Below are 19303 nucleotides of genomic sequence, written 5' to 3'. Positions count from 1 at the left end.
CCAGGAGCCCTCTGACCCCAGCCCCCTGTCTGTGACCCCACGATGCACCACGTCTGTCTCAATCACCATTTTCCTGTGCTGTCAGCAGAGAGTAGGACAGTGTGGAAGCAAATAGTCCTGAATGGGATCCTAGCTTGGGGCCTGATTTGCTATGTGACCTTGGGCAGGTCCTTGCCCTCTCTGGGCCTTGCTTTTTCGGTGTGTCAAATTAGGGAGCTGGACTTGGTGATCGCCAAGGGTCTGTCTTCCTTGGCCATCTAGGATAGGGATGACAAACCCTCTGATTATCTGTAGCCACCATAGGGTTTTTGAAAAGTTGCGGCATTTGGAAACATTTGAAAACAGGGAGATTTGCGTAATAACCTGGATTTTTAATGTCTCTTGGGGGAAAAAAAAAATCAGAGGATCTGGCAACATAGGCCTGGGTTCCTGAACTGCAGCTGTTGGTTGGAACTGAACTGCTCTTGTCTCTTTGAAGATCTCTGCCTCCTCTTCCCCACAGTTCCCACCCCCTCCCCGTTGGCTCCGTCCCACAGCTCAGGAGTGGTTGCCACTCATCACTGTGCTTACACCGCTGCTCTTTTTTCTTTCTTGTTCTGTGTTTATCTTTAGACAAGGTAGTACACTCATGTGGTCCAGTATACAAGAGGAACGAGGGGCGTGTATACGGACAAAAGTCCCCATCTCGCTCCTGTCGTACGGCTGCCCACTCCCCTTCTCAGAGGCAGCCACCGTCGTCCCGTGTGTCCTTCCAGACGTTCTCTGCACAACCCAGCACACCTGGGACACAGTCACACATCCTCCCAGTGGGCCCTGTGGGTCAGCATCTAAAGAGCTTCTTCCTTCTTCGGCCCCTTAGTTTTCCAGAGCAAGGGCGAACTGTGTTTCATTTGACCAGTCCTCTATATACACTGGACCTGCCCGTTGCCATTACAAGCAGTGCAGCGATCAGCAACCACATGTGTGTGTCACAAAGGTGTGAGCAAAACTGCAGGATAGACTTCGCGAGGGTCCAAGTCCATAGTCATTTTGAACTATGTGGTCTGATTAACATACTCAGACGACTGTGTGTGAGACAGCCTGTCTGCCCACACCCTCGCCCATCACGGCACCGTCTCAAAACTTCCAGGCTCTGCTCACCTCATCAGAGAAAAATAGGATCCCAGCGCAGTTTTAGATTAACATGTAACATGAATGAGGATGAATATCTTCTCATGTCTGGGCCATCTGTTTTCTCTTTGAACCGATTCATCTCCTTGGTCCATCTGTTTCAGTTGGGTAGGTTTTGTCCTTATTGAATTACAGGAGCTCTTTGCATATAACGGAATTAGACCTCGGTCTGTCATTTGAATTGCATGTGGTTTCCCCGATTTATCATTTGTCTTTGATTCTGCCATGAAGACATTTTCTTTGTGAAGTGAGATCTGTATTTCCTTTTATGGCCCCTGGATTTTGTGTCATACTTAGAATATCCTTCCTCATGCTGAGATCAGGGTTTCCTCTTGTTCTTTTATGGTTTTTTAAGTACACGGTATAAAGCGGGAGGTATGGATCCAAGCATATTCATCAGTGCAATGCTATGGTAATTATTATAGTTGTAATACATTAAGAATTTTAATGTTATTGAAATATGATTCACATACCATAAAACCCACCCATCTGAAGCATACAACTAATGGTTTTTTAGTATATTTACAGAATCTTGCACCCATCAGCACAGCAAATTTTAGAACATTTCTGTCACCTCAAGAAGAAACCCCTACCCCATCCGCAGTCACTCTCTGATCCCCTGCTCCCCTTCTTTGCAGAGTCCCCTATTCTGGACTTTGATGATAAGGGAATCCTACAGCACGTGGCCTTTTGTGACTGGCTTCTTTCCCTTAGCACCACCACGTTTTCAAGCTCATCCCTATAGGTTCATCCCTATTGTAGCACGTATATAACCCCCTTTTCATATTTGGGGGGGGGGTTGCTGTTCCTGTTCATTCCCCAACCTCCCCCCCACACAGAATTTCCTGGGCTATTTTTCTGTCTGAACTTATAGGAGCAACTTATCTAGGAGAGAGCAAAAAATCCTGTTGGGTGTTTTTTCCCCGGGATTACATGAAATTTATGGTTCAGGAAGAAATGATTTTTTTATGTTGATGCCCTCCAGGAACATGATAAAACTTTTGTTTGCTCAGACTTTTTTTTTTTTTTTTTTTGTCCCTGGGAACGTTTTGATGTCTGCCTCATCTAGCTTTTTGCACATATGTTAAAAGTTGACTTCTGGATAGTTACCCGTTTGGGGCTACTCTTTTCTTCCTGAAACGGAAGTTATTTATATAAAGGCTATTAACTCCCGCCCCCTTACTGAATTCTGTTATTGTTTGTAACGGTTTTTCAATTTGGTTTCTTAGATTTTCCAGTTACGCTATTAGATTGTGTGCAAATGATAATTTTACTTCCTACTTCGGAAGTTTTATACTTTGATTTGTCTTATTTAATAGTGTCTGCTGCTATCCCTGGAACAATGAAAAATAATATTCGTGATAATGGACACTCTTGCTTCATTCCTGACTTTAATGAGAAGCTTTGATTATGCAAAATGCTGGTGTGCAGGGGGCAGATGTTTAGCAGGTTAAGTAAGTGTCCCTGTGTTCCTGTTTTATTAAGAATTTTAAAAAATCAACAATGGAAGTTAAAGCTTAGCAAATGCCTTTTCAGTGTCCATGAAGATGACCATATGGGTTTTTTTGTCTTTTAATAGGAATAATGACAGGGATTCCTTACCATTGAACTACCCTTGCATTCCTGGTCAAATCCCACCTGGTCATGGTGAATATCTTAATATATTGCCAGACTGGCTTTGTTGTTTCATGTAGGAGTTTTGCTTCAATTTCATTAGTGAGATTAGCCTTCAGGTTTTGGAACGCCTTTTGTTGGGTTTCGCTATCACTGTTCTGCTTGCCTCATAGAGAGAATGGAGGCTTTCGGCTTTCTCGATGCTTTGTGACAGCTTAAGTAGAAATGGATCTGGGGCACCTGGGTGGCTCAGTCAGTTGAGCGTGTGACTTTGGCTCAGGTCACGATCTTATGGTTCGTGAGTTTGAGCCCCACATCAGGCTTTCCACTGTCAGTGCAGAACCCCGCTTCAGATCCTCTGTCCCCCACTTTCTCGGCCCCTCCCCCACTCGTGCTCTCTTTCAAAAATAAATAAAACACTGAAGAAGAAAAAAAAGGAAATGGATTATCTGTTCCTTAAAGATTCGTTGATCCTCTCTGAAACAGTCTGGGCCCGGGCCTGTCTTTGGAGTAGCTCTTTGATTCTTCTGTAATAATTGATCTGTTGTGACCATTCTGTTCCTTAAATGAGTTTGGTAAATTTTGTCTGTCTAGAAAAGTATTCATTTTATCCACTTGTCAAATTTACTTGTATGAGACTGAACAAATTAATTTACAGTTCTTTTATTTATTTTTATTTGTTTTGAGAGGGGGAGAGGCAGAGAGAGAGCGAGAATCCCAGGCAGGCTCCACACCCCTAGTGCAGAGTCCCATGTGGGGCTCGAACCCACGAGCCCTGAGATCATGACCTGAGCTGAAGTCAGACACTCCACCCGCTAAGCCACCCAGGAGCCCCTGTAATTCTTTTCAAGGATGGTTTCATTCTTATTTCTTGTCTATATTGTGCATCCCTCCCCCATCTCCCTGCCCAAACCCCATTTTTCTTGATTAGGTTAGTTGGCTAAAAGCTTACCTCTCTCCCTTCCCCAAAGATCCAACTTTAGTATTTAGTTATTAGTAATTACCCTTTTCTCACTTCATGCATTTCTCACTTATGCATTTATTTTTATTAAATTATTCCTACTTTCCTTGTTTTAGGAAAAATTTCTTAAGTTAGAAGCATAACTCTTTATACCGATAAACAAGGAGAAAAAGGAAAAATTAAGGCTACAAATTCTCTGAGCACTGCTTTAGTTATATCTGATAGGTCCTAAGAGGAGGTCTTTTGTTTTTAAAACCTCTTGTGATTTTGGTTTCTTCTTTGACCTAAGGCTCATCTGGGTTCCACCTATCGACCCAGGTGGTAGGTGCTTTTGTATTTCATTATTTCTGGTTATAATACATTATGATTCAGAGAATGTTCCTCAAGATTTCTACTTTTTTTGGACTTGAATAAATTTTTCTTTGTGACGTCATCTGTAGTCATTTTTTTGTGACTTTTCTTTTTAAATGGGACTTTCTTTTAAATGGGACTTTTTAAATGGAATGGGTGTGAGGGGCACCCGGGTGGCTTAGTCAGTTAAACATCTGACTCTTGGTTTTGGCCCAGGTCACGATCTCACAGTTTGTGAGTTCAAGCCCCATGTCAGGCTCTACACTGACAGCACAGAGCCTGCCTGGGATTCTCTCTCTGCCCCTCCCCTTGCGCTCACTCGCGCTCTCAAAATAAACATTAAAAAGAAAAAAGAGGGGCGCCTGGGTGGCGCAGTCGGTTGGGCGTCCGACTTCAGCCAGGTCACGATCTCGCGGTCCGTGAGTTCGAGCCCCGCGTCAGGCTCTGGGCTGATGGCTCGGAGCCTGGAGCCTGTTTCCGATTCTGTGTCTCCCTCTCTCTCTGCCCCTCCCCCGTTCATGCTCTGTCTCTCTCTGTCCCAAAAATAAATAAACATTAAAAAAAAAAAATTTAAAAAAAAAAAGAAAAAAGATGTGGCTGTTTCCAGGATTCAGAGTTTGGCGTATGCCAGTTATGTCTTCCCATTAACTATGTCACTTATGTCTTCCATGTCCTTACTTACCTGTCATGGATGGAGAACTGAATTAGATGCCTACTGCTAACGTGTCCCAGTGTATTTCTTCTCGTAGCTCCTAATGCTTTGGCCTTATGTATGGTGATGCCATGTCATTTAACACAGAGATCTCAATACCTTAAATCTTCACAGCGAATTGCATCCTTCTTTGCCATATTTAATACTTTTTGGCACGAGTTCAATTTTGTCTACTAAGATGGTAACCTCTGCTTTTTTACTTCACGGTTTTTCTTGAAACTTTACCAATCCTTTTATTTCAACCTTTCTGAATCACTTGGTTTAGATGTGACTCATAGACCATAGAGTTGAATTAAGCTTTGTGATCCAATCTGAATGGCTTTTTAAATTTTTTTGAGAGTTTTAGCCCATTTACGTTTATTGATATGACAGGTGTCTGGTCTATTTTGTGCTTTATTTTAATTGCTTTGAAAAGTCTACGTCTATGTGATCTGTGCTGCTTTGCGTACCTACTAATCATAAAGAAGGTTGATTTTGTTCTAGTGCTGTAACTTTAAATAATACCCTAATCCTCTATTTCTTTGGAACAGTATCTATTACTGTCCTTAAAATGAGCAAACTGATGAAATCAATGTATTTCCTTTTTCTCTCTACATTTTCTTAGAGTTCCTTTCTTTGTATTAAGCCTCCATTACCTGACATCAGTTTTAAATGATATCTTTTGGGGCTCCTGGCTGGCTCAGTTGACAGAGCATGCAACTCTTGATTTCAGGGTTGTGAGTTCAAGCCCCACAGTGGGTGTAGACATTACTAAAAAAAGGGGAGGGGGGCATGCCTGGGTGGCTCAGTCAGTTAAGCGTCCAACTCTTTTTTAATGTTTGTTTTTGAGAGAGAGAGAGAGAGAACACGCACAAATGGGGGAGGGACAGAGAGAGAGAGAGAGGGAGACACAGAATCTGAAGCAGGCTCCAAGCTGTCAGCACAGAGCCTGACACGGGGCTTGAACTCACGAACCGTGAGATCATGACCTGAACCAAAGTCAGACACTTAACCAACAGAATCACCCAGGTGCCCTTAGGCGTCCAACTCTTGATTTCAGCTCAAGTCATGATCTCGCAGCTTGTGACTTCAAGCCCCGCATTGGGCTGTGCACTGATGGTGGGGAGTCTGCTTGGGAATCTCCCTCTCCCATTCTCTCTGCCCCTCCCCCTGCTCACACTTTCTTTCCCTCTCTCAAAAATAAACATTAAAACAAAACAACTTTAAAACAACTTTTTAAAAAGGATATCTTTGGGGGCACCTGGGTGGCTCAGTCAGTTAAGCATCTGACTTCGGCTCAGGTCATGATCTCACAGTTCATGGGTTCTCGCCCCGTGTTGGGCTCTGTGCTGACAGCTCAGATCCTGGAGCCTGCTTCAGATTCTAGGTCTCCCTCTCTCTGCCCCTACCCTGCTCATGCTCTCTCAAAAATAAACATTAAAAAAAGAAAGGATATCTTTTATTCCCAATTATTAAATATGGGGATATCTGTGCGCTTCTACTGCCATCCCTCCTTTCCCTCCCCGCTTTGTTATTAGCGGTACCATTACTCCATCCCAGGGCTCGTAACGGTGGTTACGTCACTACGCCCAGTTATTTTCAGTCTGTCTCCGAGAGAAATAGGGCCAGTGCTCACCACCAGTTCCTGTGCCTCAGTTTCCCATCATCCAAAGTTGGTCCACTTGTATATGGCTTAAGGCCTCACGTGAACAGCACTTCGAGAGTTCCCAAGTTCAGAAAGGTCTATCTGTCGACTTTCTGCTTGAGTGAATGAAAAATAATCCCTGGGTCACTTTGTTTCCTTGAGGGTCTTTGCAGACCATATTCTATTCTCCTCTAATGTTGAATGTTGCCATGGAGAAGTTGAAGCCTGATTTTTCTTTCTTCGTATTTTACTTTGATCTTTCCATATCTTTCATGTTATTACTTTACTAGCATATGTCTTGGGGTTGACTGTTCAGAGTATCTTTTTCCCAGAACACAGTACCCGTGCCCTTTTGACAGGCAGATCCAAGGCTTGTATTATTTCAGTTTCCTTCTTTGGGGGCTCTAGTTAAGCACAGATTGGCTGTCTTTTGCCTTTCATTTTACTTTTTTTGTGTGTGCCTTGTTTTCCTTATGCACGCCATTTTCCCCTTTTGCTTTTACAGTAAGTTTCTTCTTCTACTCTTGTATATCTTCTTTGTGGTTTTGCTTTATGGAAACCATTGTTTACTAAGTTCTCTCCTTCACGATGAAATATTTAACTATAATCTTCATCTCTTCTGTGGCTACATTTTTCTAATGGGAAGTAGTGGTTTGTTTTGTTTTTTGCCAGCTTTTACTTAGGCTTTGCTTTTCCTTCTCATTTTCCTTTCGATTAAGTACTGTGGTGGTTCAATTTTGATTACTTGCCACTGGAGGAGGCTATTTCCGTCCAGTTGCCTCACAAACAGGTTCCTGCAAGTATGGCTTACTTGTGGGATTTCTTATGTAGCCCTACCTTCTTTGCTCTTCAGAACCAAGTGGGTCTAGGGAAGGTCTCTAACCAGCTGATGCATCCCTGGTTCCACTGCGGCAAAGAAGGGGTTTAGATTTTGTTAAGATTTGTACAGGGTGTATCTGTCACAGTTGGGAAGTATACACTACTGGCTGTTTCTGAAATCTACAGCCACGGCACCCTCTCTCTGCTTCCTCCCTCAGCCCCACTTGATCTCTGTTGCTTTGGGGAGCCTGGCCACCTGTTGTTTAGGGGGTTAGCTATCACCTAGTTTTGCCAGAAATGGAACTTGCATTTTTGCTTCATGTTGTTTTGGGGTTATTTGTAGGAAGAGAAGTTATTATGTCGACATCCTCAAAACTGAGGGTCTTCTGCTGGTGTTCTTTCGGAGATAGGAGTATAGAGAAATAACTTGCCTTATCAAAAACCGAATAATGACAGATAATTGTTGGGGGGGGGGGAGGGCTTTGGTTTCAAGGAATCATGTTTTTTAATGCCTAGTCCCCGTCACTCCTTTATAGGACATCCAGGGAGAACATGTTCTCTTTTGTTATATTAAGTACTTCACTGAATAGATTGTCCATGGCACCCAATTCAGAAAGAGCAAGAATTTAAAATGAAAAATAACTCCCTTTCCCAGAGGAAACCAGTGTTAGCAGTTTCATAAATACCCTCCTGAAAAATACACACATGCAGGAGAAGCATTAAATACCTCTTATACCTCCTCCCCTTCTCAATCCCTTGCCTTCTTCCTTACCAGTATATCCTGGCAGTTGTTCACCACCTGACAGAAAGAATGCCTTCATTCTAACAGCTGCATGGTATTCTATTACATGGCTAAAGAATAACGTTTTAACCATCCCTCTCTGATAGACATTTAGGTTGTTTCTAGTCTCTTGCTATTCTCAACAGTGCTGTAATGAATCTTTGTACATGCACGTGTATCTGTGAAAAAACATCTGTTCTTCCATGGTGGACTTACTGGCTCAAAGAATGTGTGTTCTCACCCATGACTGCTCCTGTGCAGCTGGCTGGAGGCAGGGCGAGGCATGACGACCCGGACTAGTCCATCCTTCTGCTCCAAGACTTGTACTGGTCAGTGTGGAGGGCCACCAAGGACATCCTTCTTCTCTGGCTCACTCAGACCCTTTGACGTCTTTGTACTTACTAGAAAAGATACTGACTCTGCCTGTAATTGAAAAGCACAGGGAAGAGGGAGGCAGGAAGGGAGATAAGCAAATTGAATTGGGTGCCCTGCTGCTGGTCAAGGCCTGGACAACTGGCAGAGTCGTCTCCTGCCCTTTCCTCCTGGACATGACTTTGGGGCAGTCAGGCCCTAAGGCAGACCCTCTTGTGCCTGTGGCCCCTCAGACAGAACTGAGACAGGAAGGGCTCTCCCTGAGCTCTGTGACCAGACCGTGGGCTGTGCTGCATTTCTTACCACGGAAGAAAGGTCTCAACTGGGCCATGTGCGGTGTGACCTTGGACAAGTTGGTCAGCCTCGTAGGGCCAGCGTTCTCCCTTCTGTAAAGCAAGACGTCCGGTCAGGTGGACCTGAGAAGCCATCCAGCTCTGACCACCTGTGACAATAAAACGTCAGAAGCCTGGTCGGGGGAAGACATGGCCCAGTCTGAGAGTCCCTCCCTCCATTCCTGTAAAATGGGATCCGAGCAGCCTGACGACACAAGGCTGCACAAGGCACAGCAACCACATATGCCCAGAACATGGCCAGCAAACCATTTACCTCTCTGGGACCTGAGGTCAGACAGAGGAGTCAGGAGTGTGGGTGGCCCTCTGTCCAGGAGTCTGGGCAGTTGGCTCTTGTAGCCTATGCCGGGTGACTGGAGAAAGTGACCTGCAGACAAAGGAAAAAAGATGTGTATGTGTGTGTACGGTGGGCAGGGGGAATCCATTTCCCCTCCTCTACCTCAGGCCTAAGATCTTGGGCTACTCCCAGCGGGCCAGAGTCCCTGGGTCCCAAACAGGACCTGCCCACACCTGGGACAGAAGCCTGTTTTTCTCAGCCGCTCAGGGCCTTCCCTGCTAATAAGTATTTGACTTTCTCATCATGGTGTTGATACATCAACTTTGAGTCACCGCCGCTCTAAGTTCAGGCTGTGCGGAGCGCCCCGGCGAGGCACCGTAGGGGCTTGGGGGGTGGCTCTCAGGGACCTGCCATCTGAGAAGGGAATGGCAGCTGCCCCAGGAGACTGATGTGAGCCACCGCTCTTGCTTCTTTATAGGTGAGAGCAGTGTACCCACCCTACCCCCCTTCCCATAAGCCCCTAGGGCACAGGCTTTGAGACCAAGATGGTCTGGGGGTCAAATCCTGGCTGTACTGTGAATGGGGCGTGTGTGCTCTTGGACAAGTGAGTGGCTGGCCCTTTGTGGGCCTGTTAACTCCACTGTGATGTGAAGATAAGAACAGGAGAGAACCCCCAGGGCCTGGCAGCAGGCTCCAACACTTTACCTGCCCCACCTCCCTCGGAGAGTGGGAGCCCCCTCCCTACACCCACAAAGGGACAAGAGGTTCCTGGCCCATCTCATCTTCACAGGAGGAAGGGCTCGCTGACCCAGGAGGAGCAGGGAGAGGCTCTTCTCCCCAGTTCCCACCCCTCATCCCCCCGCCCCAACCCTGACCCCAAAAGGCTAGAACCACAGCCCCATGACATTCCTGCCAGTGCACCTGCTTCCACTGGCACTAATAAAAGACGGAAGAAACAAAGCAATTTAAAATTCCAATAAAATTAAAAACAAACCTCTGGTAGCAGATTCAATTATGTAGCTGTTGCGGAGTGCAGCCTGGGGACAGAAGGAAGGTCCGGTGCCGCCCCCGCCCCGGGAACCATGCCTAGGAGAGGAGAGAGGCTCAGAGACGAAGGGCCACGAGCGAGCCCCCTTTTATGACTTGCCAAATAAAAACCAGCTCTCATAAACTAGGAAGGTAGGCAGCTTCCTCTGTCACAGCGGATCCAGCCACAGTCCACAGCAAAGCAACCCGAGGCTTGCTAAGACCAGAGGCAGACGAAGACCCGAATCACTGCCTTTCCACACTGCACAGAGGTCGTGGCCGGCCCAGTGAGAGCGAGAACAATAAATAAGTTACAAGGACTAGAAAGAAGGAAAACTAACTGCACAGAAACCCCCAAAAAAGTCAGTCAGCAAGACTGCGGATACAAGAGCGGCGCACAGACGCAATCGTGTTCCCCTACAACGGGAGTTGGCAAACATTTTCTGCAACTTTTCTGATATTTTCATCCCTGCAGGCCATCCAGTGTCTACGGTAACTTACCCAGCTCCATCACACTGTAGCAGGAAAACAGCCGCAGATTCACGGACATGAATCGGCGCGGCTGCGTTCCAATAAAACTTTATTTACAAAAACAGGCAGCAGGCCAGGCTTGGCCTGTATGCCACGGTTTGCTGGCTCCTACGTTACACCAAATACAAAGAGCTAGAAATTACATTTTTAAAAAAAGATACCATTACCGATTTTTTTTGGCAGCTGCTTTACGCCGACGGTAACACCTACCATACGATTCACCCACTCAGACTGCACTAGTGAATACTTTCCAGTGTAAATTCACAGGGTTGTGCAGCCGTCCCCACTACTAAATTTCCAAATGTTTCCTCATCGCCCCAGACAGAAACCCCACACCCATCACCAGCCGGTCCCCATTGCCCGCAGCCACCTTCCAGCTGTAGGCAACCACGAAACTTCCTGACCTACTTTCGGTCTCTGCGTCGGTCCCTCTCGATGTCCCATATAAATGGAATTGTACCCTGTGTGGCCTTTTGTGTCCAGCTGTTTTCACTCCCTGTGTGTTCTGGGTTCATCCACGGAGTATCAGGTGTCCGTACCCGGCTCCCTGTCACCACCGAGTAACATTCCGTTACGTGGCCGGGTCGTGATTCACCGCCGATCAGCCGACAGGGCTTTTGGGTGTTTCCACATCAGGGGCGATGGTGTGAAATGCCGCTCGGAATGTTCCCGTACAAGTTTTCATGGGGATGTAGGTTTTCATTTTTCTTGCATGTAAACCTACAAGTGGTATTGCTCGGGCACAAGACAATTCTATGTTTAACTTTTCTTAATAATTAAAAAATTTTTTAATGTTTCTTTTTGATAGAGACTGAGTGGGGGAGGGGTAAAGAAAGAGGGAGACACCGAATCTGAAGCAGGCTCCAGGCTCTGGGCTGTCAGTACAGAGCCCGACGCGGGGGTCAAACTCCAGAACCGCGGGATCATGACCTGAGCCGAGGTCGGACGCTTAACCGACTGAGCCACCCAGGCGCTCCTTAAAGTTTATTTATGTATTTTGAGAGAGAGAAAGCATGCCTGCGCGGGGGAGGGGCAGAGAGAGGGAGAGAGAGAATCCCAAGCAGGCTCCATGCCTAGCTTGGAGCCAGACACGGAACCGTGAGATCGTGGCCTGAGCTAAAAAAGAGTCGGGCGCTTAACTGAGCCAGCTGCCCAGGCGCCCCTCTATGTTTAGCTTCCTGAGGAAGTGCCTGAACGGTTTCCTGAGTGGTTGTGCTCTCTTCCATGCCCACCAGCAGTGTACGGGGTTCCGGTTTCTCCACATCTTCACCCAAACCTGCCACCCAGCTTTCTGATTCCAGCCGTCCTGCTGGGCACAGAGTGCTTGCTCACTGTGGTTTTGATCTGTGGGTGGTGTTCTGATTACCAGGTCAGCCTCTTTATTTGTTACGGGTCCATTCAGATTCTCTGTTTCTTCTTAAGTCAGATGGGTAGTTTGCATCTTTCTGGGAACTGTCCACTTTATCCAAGTTATGGTACTATTACAATTTATTAAGGAACTAAAATAAATGGGTAAAAGAGGTAAATGACCTTTGTGGAGAAAAATTTATATTGTGATTTTTCTTTAAAATGTTTTTATTTTTGAGAGAGCACAAGCACGGGAGGGGCAGACAGAGAGGGAGACAGAGGATCCAAAGCAGGCTCTACACTGACAGCAGTTAGCCCAATGTGGGGCTCAAACTCATGAACCACCAGATCATGACCTGAGCCAAAGTCGGACGCTTAACCGACTGTGCCACCCAGGTGCCCCAATCCAGTGATATTTTTTAAAGACCTAAATAAACGTGGATGTAGATTATGCACACGGACAGAGTTGGGTATGGAAAAGAGTCAACCCAGTCCTTAAATCCTGACCATGTGTGTGTTGGGGAAGGGGGGGTGTATAATTTGAAAAGCTGACTTTGTCAGCAAAGTCACCTGTGCCTTGCCCATTCTTGGCCTTTTGTTCTTATCAAAGTAGTATTAGGACAGGGGACCGGGCTAGTGCCTCCCTGGCTTTACGGCTGAGGTGGTGGGAGCAGCACAGGGACAGAGGGAACCAGGGCAGGAAGGAGAACATCTGGAAATGGGTCAGTGTGCATGTGAGCTCCGTCCGGGACAAAGCAGGCCTTGCAAGTCCCTGGGGACGGACAGGCAGTGCGGGAATGAAAGACGTCGGAGCCCTACCTCACACCACACGGCAAGAAGAGTTCCAGACAGACTTAAAAACCTGGTGCCGGGGAATGCAAAACCTTATCCCTCTTTGAAGAAAATGGAGAGTATCCACCAGGAAGGATTTGCAAATGGAGAGGGAGAATAAAGCACAAATAAAGGAAACACACTGGACCGCATTAAAATTAAAAACTGCAGCTCGGCAAAATACACCATAAAAAAAAGTCAAGACTAGCCAAAAATAGAGAGAGGGTGTCTGCGGTACTTATCAGGGACCAGTATCCAGAGTAGAGAGAGCCAGGGACGAGGCTGCAGAGAGAGACAGCGATGGGGAGGGGCAGGGTGAGTGGGGAGGGAAGGGTAGGTGAGTCAGACCCACGCTGTCCTGGATGGAGACACACAGGGGTGTGTGTGTGTGGCCAGAAGGAGGAGAGAAGAGGCAGCAGTTCTAAAGGGCACTGGGCAGGCAGGCAGGCCAGCAATGCCGCAGGCGGGTCGGGAAAACAGCAAAGCCAGGGTCTGGGTACCGGGAGACGGTGAGAAGTAAGCTCTCAGAAGCCAGTCAGGGAGCAGCAAAGGGAAAGAGACGACGAGAGGCAGGAAGGTCCAGCTGGGGAAGCATTAAAGCCCACGTCGGCCGCTCCAGGGCGTGGAAGGTGTGTGCCTGTGAGCACCTGCTGGTCTTTGTGAACAGGATGTCCCTGAATATCTGGGCACAAGTGGCTCCACGTGTGTGCCCTAAGCGCGCGCGTATGTGTGTGAGAACCTGCATGCATATGCACACACGTGGTTAGAGAATGAGAGGCTCCTTTGTGCAGCGCCCAGTGATAACCACCACCCTGCACTGCCTAGTCTGGCCTAGAAAGAGCTGGAAGCCAGGTGGCCAGCCTTTTCTGAGCAGCCACTGTGTACCAAGATTTCTCATTTAATCTTCCTTCACTCTGTTCTCATAGGACAAATGGAGGCCAGGGAGCCACGGGGTCACCACCGTGAGGTCACCCAGCTAGTAATGGGGGCACCGGGATTCACACCCCGGTCAGTGGGCTGGGGGGAGGTCAGGGTTGTTGGCTGCCACCCCTGTCCCTCCCCACATCCCTCCCAGTGGAGGCCAGAGAACAGCTGCATCTGCCCCGGCCCAGCCACCCTCCCCACGCACCCCCCTCCTTCCTGGGCGGCCTCATTAGGGATTCTGCCGGTGCCACCAGCTAATTAGTGTCACGTTAATTGAGCATTCAGGAGGCTGCCACCTCCAAGGGCAGAGTGTCGGCAGCAAAGGGGAATGCAGATGCAGACTGCTCCTCCCTGTGGGCTCGGGCCAGGCCCTGTGCCCAGGGACCCCTTGCGCCCCGGAGCAGCCCGGGACACCCCTCCCCCCATTTCGACAACGTAATGCCCGCTGTGACTTCCTGAGCCCGAAGGCAAGAGGCAACAGGCAAAATCTGCAACCGCAGGAGAAAAGAGGGGACGTTTGCTGAACGCCTACTGTGAGCCTGGCATACCTTTAACCCTCCCTCTCCTCCTACGGGAGAGCTGCAGTTACCTCCATTTCAGTCACGAACTCCAGGGTCCGCCAAGGGGACAGCTTCTGCAGGAGTGTGTCCAGTGGACCAGCAGGAGCCTGCGTTCAGCTGGACGGCACCTGGAGGCGCCAGGATGTAGCCACGGAAGGTGCCTGGAGTCCCACAGAGAAGCCTGGAGCGTGGGGGCAGGAATTCCGCGCTGGCATCCCACCCCCTCACCCACCCCCACACCCTCCTCAACCTGCCCCTTGGTGAGCAGGTACCGCACACCTTACAGGGCAGAGTATCACATGGACTTCAGCCTCCTGTGATCTGTCCACCCCTTCGTCCCCTTAAAGATGAGAAATGGGGTCACGTTAAGTGACCTGTCCAAGGTCACCTGGAGCAAGCGGTCACACCGCGCATCTGTCCGCCACGGCCTGACTCCTGCCAGAGTCCGAGCTGTGCACCTGTGCCCTGTGTGGTCTCTCCAGCAGAGCCCTCACCCCTCCACCCCTGCTTCTCCCCCTCCCGATGCGGTGCCGCCGAGTCCCGCTCTCCCGTCTCCCTGTAGCAACATTAAATCCCACTCAAAGGGCCGCTTTTAATTGGCTTAATATACTCGTTAATAACCACGTCTCTTTAACGCACCTGTAAAAGGCTCATAACATTAACGTAAGGGCAGTGACGGCTCATCCGCACTTCCAGCCAGCCTTTTAAATTTCCTTTAATGGGGGCCACGGGGCAGGGGCAGCCCAGCTCACAGGGTGGGTGCCTTTGTTTCCATGCACGGGAGTCGGGTGCTGTCTGCCTGCTGCCCCTCAGCCTCTCGGAGTCCTCAGAACAGAGAATTCTCTGGACTCGGCAGCACTTTCCAAGCACCTGCCGTGGTTCCACACATTTTTTTTTTTTTTCAGGCGTCAGGGTGGTGAGAAAGTGCAGGGCTTGGCCTCGGTACCTAGCCCTGGAGACAAGTCAACAGGCAGTTACAGCTTGGGGAGCCCGTTGTGGGGTGGGGGGTATGTCCCGGCTGAGACCGGGAGCGCCGGAGCCAGCTACCCAGGGCGGGTATAAGCAACCTTTCGTACTTCATTCTTCCAGCACGAAATCCAAGCATCTTCTGTGCTCCAGGCACTGTTGGGACAATTGCACCCAACCCCAGGCTGACCACTCTCAATCAGGAACCGGGGAGGACCCAGAGGTGTCTCAGGGCGCGGGAGACAGACGGACGCAGACTGGATGAGTTGGGTGTGTGCGGGAGGGGAGCACAGGGAGGCCTCGTTCCAGCCGGGCTCTAAAGGACCAGTGGGAATTTGGTTACGGAGGGAATGCGTGTCGGTGTGCGAGAATCATCCCAAGCCACGGCGTCTGTGGTGCCCAGGGGACACATGGCCAGGGCTCAGATCCTGGCTCACGGATCCTTTCTATGTGACCAGAGCTCTCAAAGTGACGGTCCTTGGGCCGTTTCCCACCCGCCAGGTGTATGATTTGCCCCACTCAGTGACGGAGCCTGATTTCAAGGGTGAACGCCCCCGGGCAGGGCACGGCCTCCCTGTGCACCTCACCTCAGTCCCTGCCCTGCCTGGGCCTTCGGGCTCATTCCCGGCCCATCTGTCCTTCAGTCCTCAGCAAAAATCCCCACTTGACACCCTGTTCCTTGAATGTCTCACCTCTTCTGAAACCCAGGGCTGCCTCCCAGGCTGCCGTGAGGACTTCAGGAGGGCGGGGCTGTAAGGATTTGGCACAATGCCTGGCCTGGGGCCACACTCACGGGAGGGTGGTTGTCGGCTTGTGAGAGGAGGCCCGGGGGCCACCATGTGTGTGTCCAGGGGCCTGTGCAGAAGGAGGGTTGCAGAGAGAGGTCAGGGTCAGATGGCCGGGGCCTCGAATACCATCCTGAGCAGTTCAGATTTCACAAACACTGGGGCCCACCGGAGGGTTTTACAGAGACCCCCCCCCCCCACCCTGGGGACTTGGAGACAGTGGAGGGAGCTCCAGTGAGTTCATCACCACCAGCAACTACAGCACCCACTGAGGACAGGACCCTTTATGGTCCTCACAAAAATTCTCCAAGGACAGCAATAGCAGCAGCGTCCCCATTTTATGAGAAAACGGAGGTTCCCAGAGGGGTCGTGGCCCGCCTAAAGCCACACGGTGCGTGTGTGGCACAGCCGGGATCTGAATCCAGATCTCTGAGACTCGGCCCCCATCTGCCCCCCTGCACCATGATGCCTTTTGAAAAGGCTGCCGGCCGCCCTCCATGCTCTGCCTGGGAGCAGAGGCGGCCGGACAGTGACAGGCGCCCAGGCGGGCAGACACGGAGGGCCTCGGGCTGCTCAAGGCCGAGGGAAGAGGAGGAGGGTTTGAAGCAGGCTGCGCGACGCAGACGTCAAGGGCAGGAGGGCCCTGGGAGAAAGGAGAGCTGTGCGCCTGTCCGCCACCCTAAAGCAACGCAAGGTCACGGCCAGCCACTGGCAACGACAGAAAAGCACAGAGAAGAAACGAAACGCCCCCTCACCAGGCAGGGCCATGCTGGCATCTGCGGCTCTTTTCTTCTTCAGTCTTGATTTGACCCCCCAACCCTTCAACAGGGAAGGAGAGAGACGGAGGGCTCTTGAGTACAGCCCCTCTGTCACCTCCTCTTTCCACATACCTGTACTCTATACCTTTGCCCACTTCGTCAGAGCCTTCTAGAACCCAAGTCTCAATGCCCAGCAAAGCACATTGCTGCTGAGAACCTGCTGGGTGCTCTGTCTCGTGGGGACAGGCTGCTCCCAGGACTTCCTCCTGATGCCCCTATTCCTGCCCTATTTTCCACCCAGTAGCTCAAGGGATCCCATCAAAACTCAAGGTAGGTCACGTTCTTCCTCTGGTCCCCACCCTCCAACGTGGGCCAGGAGCCCAGGTCCTCAAGTACGCCACCCTGTCCATCTTCTACGGGCCTTCCCTGCTGGCTCTGCTTCCCCAGACGCACCTCGTTCACGCCCCTTGGCCTTGTTGCCTGCCGTCCCCCTGCGGACACTGCTCTTCGTCAGACAGCCTCACGGCCCACTCGCTCACCTTCCCGCCCTCTCTCCGAGGCCGTATCATCAGAGACGCCTTCTTCGCCGATCGCCCAGTCCACACTGAACACCCCTCCACCAGGTCTGCCCCGTCCCCTGTGCCCTGCTGTTTCTGTTACTGTGCTTGCACAACAAATTACCCCAAAAGTCAGTGGCCTCCGACAGCTGTGTGGTACGCTCAGGGGTACGGACAGGGCACAGGCTGGGGGCTGGAACCTTCTGAAGGCTTTTGCTTCCTCATATATCAGGTGGTTGATGCTGGCGGTTGGGAAAACACCCACACGTGACCTCTCCACGTGACCTGGACTTCCGAGAGCACAGTGCCTGGGTTCCAGGGGTGGACGCCCCAAGGCACCGACACAGGGCCACCTTGGGCTCCAGGCGAAGCCACGCCGCAACGACCCAGCCACACAACATCGTGTCTGCCCCACTCTGCTCAGTAGAATGGAGTTGCCCAGTTACTTCCTGTTCAAGTGAAGGAAGGAAAAGCGGCCTCCGCGATTTGTGGGAGGAGTGGGAGAGTTCGTGGACGTGTTCTAAAACTACCACACCCACTCTATCCTTGTTTCCGGGGCTGGTTGCTGCCTGACTCGACGTATAGGATTGTCGCCCCACGAGACTGTCGGCTCCATGAGGGCAGGGACTCTGCCTGGGCTTTGGTTACTGCTGCTTTTCCCAGGCCCTGCATAGTGCCTGCATAGACGAGGGCCCAGGAAGCATCTGGTGGATGCGGGGCTGAGGGGAGGCTTCTGAGAGGCAGCTCTCCACAAGGCTGTCCGCTTGGCTTAGTTCCTCCCAAGTGTCATGACTGGCAGTGAACAGGGGCCCCCAGGCTGGACGGGTCCGTCTGGGCACAGCGCCATCATTCATTGAGACGTTCCTGAGCACCTACTATGTGTCCTGTAGACACCGGGGACTCCGTATTGAGCAAGCCAGCTCAGGGAGCCCAAGTCTGGTGGGGGAGAAGGACAAGTCCCCGGCACGTGGTGACCAAGCCCAGGCACTGATGGAGCCCAGCTGGGGGGACCCGAGAAGGCAGGGAGGGAGTAGCACTGAAAAGAGGCGCTGGGATCCCCCAACAGGCCCCCTCCCCTGCCACCCGTTAACCCTGTGAGCGCTCTTCCCACGTCCCCCATCCTCACCGCTGCTGAGAAGCCCGCCAGAGACAGCCGGCTCGGCTGGTGCCATCTGTGAGGCCTTTTTTGTGTCATCACAGTGGCCACACGGGGCTGTGCAAGAACACTGAACTGGTGGCTGGGCCCCCCTCCAGGAGCCCTGGTGGGAAAAGCTGGGTGTGAGGCACCCAGGGTGGCTCAGGAGAAGGCCTTCAGGAACAAGGCACAAGGCAGGGGCTGCAGCAGCCACGGCCTCAGCGCAACTGGGCCAGGTTTGGGACCGGGGACTCCGGTGACCTGCAGGGGCACACCCATGTCCCCACCCAAAGGCACTCCCATTCAAGACACCGGAGAGCCCTGAGCACATGCCGGGTGAGACCCGCTCAGGGCCGCGGGCTGGCAGGCCCTAGCAGCCAGCCAAGGGCAGGGGTGAGAGCCGCTGGGCCTGTGACCTCTAACGGCTCACCTCCTGCCTCTCGGAGCCTCCGGGGTCCCTCCTTTGGATTATTCCCACCCTCCCCCCCCCCAGTTCTATGGAAGAGGGAGAGCCTCTCGAGTGTCCTGGCTTCACGGGGGCCTGCCTCGTGAGGCGAGCGTTATGAAGACTTGGAAGGAAGACACGCCGGGTCCAGTCTCAGCACCGCCCCTTGCCCGTGGCGTGGTCTTAGGAAGCTCTGAGGTCATACCCTCATCTGTAGAACAGGGGCCTCTGCTAGTTATCTGTTGCTGTGTAGCCGGTGACTTCAGAACTTAGCAGCTTGAGACCTGGACAGACGTGTGTTCTCACTCATGGTCTGTGATCAGGGATTCAGGAGAGGCTTAACTGGGTAGTTCTGCTCTGCGTCTTCCATGAAGCTGCAATCAGGATGCTGGCTGGGACTGTACTCA

At 50.8% G+C, this 19303-nt stretch overlaps 1 protein-coding gene and 1 long non-coding RNA gene across 2 annotated transcripts in view; one reads left to right on the top strand and one right to left on the bottom strand.

The window, feature by feature from the left end:
• The window catches only part of FAM222A (family with sequence similarity 222 member A), a 55703-nt gene that overhangs the window by 30315 nt on the left and 6085 nt on the right, over nt 1–19303 (top strand). The window lies entirely within an intron of this gene.
• Nucleotides 8135–9069, bottom strand: LOC115528492. Its single transcript, XR_003973275.1, has 3 exons — nt 9011–9069; nt 8708–8790; nt 8135–8455 (listed from the first exon to the last, which is right to left on the bottom strand). It is a non-coding gene; the product is annotated as an uncharacterized LOC115528492 (long non-coding RNA).

The sequence above is a fragment of the Lynx canadensis genome, chromosome D3 (genome assembly GCF_007474595.2).
Source record: "Lynx canadensis isolate LIC74 chromosome D3, mLynCan4.pri.v2, whole genome shotgun sequence".
In the NCBI taxonomy this organism is placed as follows: domain Eukaryota; kingdom Metazoa; phylum Chordata; class Mammalia; order Carnivora; family Felidae; genus Lynx; species Lynx canadensis.
Note: the sequence above shows the minus strand (reverse complement) of the source record. Positions and strands in the feature narration are given on the sequence as shown.